Source organism: Gossypium arboreum, chromosome 11 (assembly GCF_025698485.1).
Source record: "Gossypium arboreum isolate Shixiya-1 chromosome 11, ASM2569848v2, whole genome shotgun sequence".
NCBI classification, from domain to species: Eukaryota; Viridiplantae; Streptophyta; class Magnoliopsida; order Malvales; family Malvaceae; genus Gossypium; species Gossypium arboreum.
Window position 1 is genome coordinate 60560394 of NC_069080.1, and position 1805 is coordinate 60562198.

Below are 1805 nucleotides of genomic sequence, written 5' to 3' on the forward strand. Positions count from 1 at the left end.
ATTTTTCTTCTAGATTTTTGCCCCTAGCCGATTGTTCTTTCCCCATTCTTCTCTTCCCTCTTTTCTTCCTTTTTGATTTGGAATACCAATGGTACCCGGCCTTCTTTTCTCTCCCTATTCTTGATCGATTGCTTCCATACATTACTATTGGATACCAATGGTACTCGGCCTTCTTTTCTCTCCCTATTCTTGATCAATTGCTTCCATACGTTGTTATTGGTTTATTAATTCATTTTCAGCGAGAGTTCCTAACTAGAACAATAAGTGTTCATATTGGCTCTTCCAAATCAATCTGTTCTTTCTCATCCTCTCTCTTTAAATCGAATGCCTTATTTCCATTCATGATTACCGAATGATGATCTTTTCCCCATGATATGTGGCTTTTTGGGTTGTCAGGTCCCTCGAGGAGTGGAGTAGTGCATGTGGCCTTGAAGCAACTTACCCCTTCCTCTTATTAATCGAATAAGGTAAGAACGCTACCTTACTATTGGGTTAGGCCGAATATCTCTGTAGATTGTAAGTTGATGTTGTGGATCTAAGCCACATCTGTGATCAATCCTATCTAACAGGATTTGTTGTTAAGCAACTATTCGACAAGTAGCATCCGTTTGGTTCTAGCCAGCGATCTTAGGGTAATAGGTTGTATTACTGTCAATCAAGGTTAGTAGTAATTGAAAGTTTGTGGATTTAGTGTTTTGAATCATAACGATTGGAAGGCTAATAATATGTTTTATTGGAATATAGGCTTTGGGCTCGTGAGCGGTTCACTCGATTTCGCAAATAGGTGTGTATTCACACATTGAATAGACTGTAGAACGGAAAAAGCTAAAAAGCCAAAAAGCCAAAAGAATGGCCTTTTGGCCACATAGGTGCGCGAACGCACATGTGGTAAACCAAGCCAATGAATCATGGGTGTTCGACTGTAGTGGCCGCTATGAGCATTCTCATGGGTTTGGGCCGTTCTAGGCCACGATGGGTCGAAATGGGCCGTGTGGGCTCAATGGGCTTGTGGGCTCTACACAAATAAATTCCACAATATATGGTAATTATCAGACTGGGCTGTGTAGTTCGCATGGCTGTGGTAATATTTTGGGCTTGATGGGCCACACGGGCATGTGAGCCTACTTGGGGCAGCATAATGGGCCTTGGGCCCATTTATAGTGTTAGGACTGTTAAGGTTACTCAAGTCACTCGAGGCGACTGTAGTCCCTTCGAAGGGTTGATAAGAGTACCTAGACCCCAAGGCAGGTAGAATGTCCAAAATACCTCTATAGGGTAAAATGACTATTTTACCCCTCTAGGGTAAATGACTGATTTGTGTTATGATTTGACTGTACTGAGCATGACATTCTACATACTTTTATGATATAGGACATGACATTCTGCATAGGGTTGGGATATTGTTAAGGAGGAAGTGTATTATACTGGTGGCTTCGCCACGTATGCTATTTCTGGTGGCTCTGCTACATATACTGTTATTGGCAGCTTTGCTGCGATACTATTACTGGCAGCCTTGCTGTGATATTGGTGTGTTGGCTGGGTGGGTCGACTTTATCCCCACATGGTGTGTTGGTGGTACGGAATGGTGTGTTGGCTGGTTTAGGATGGGTTGCATTATTGTACTGTATTGATGCTGTATTGGGCTAAGGCCCGCTCTGTACTATTTCTGAATAGGGCTCAGGCCAAGACTATCACTGAATGCTGTATGCTGATCAACTGATAGGGGATTACACATTGAGTTTTTGTAAACTCACCCTTTCTTTTGATTGTGCAGGTAATCCCCAATGTTAGGCGAATTGGAGCTG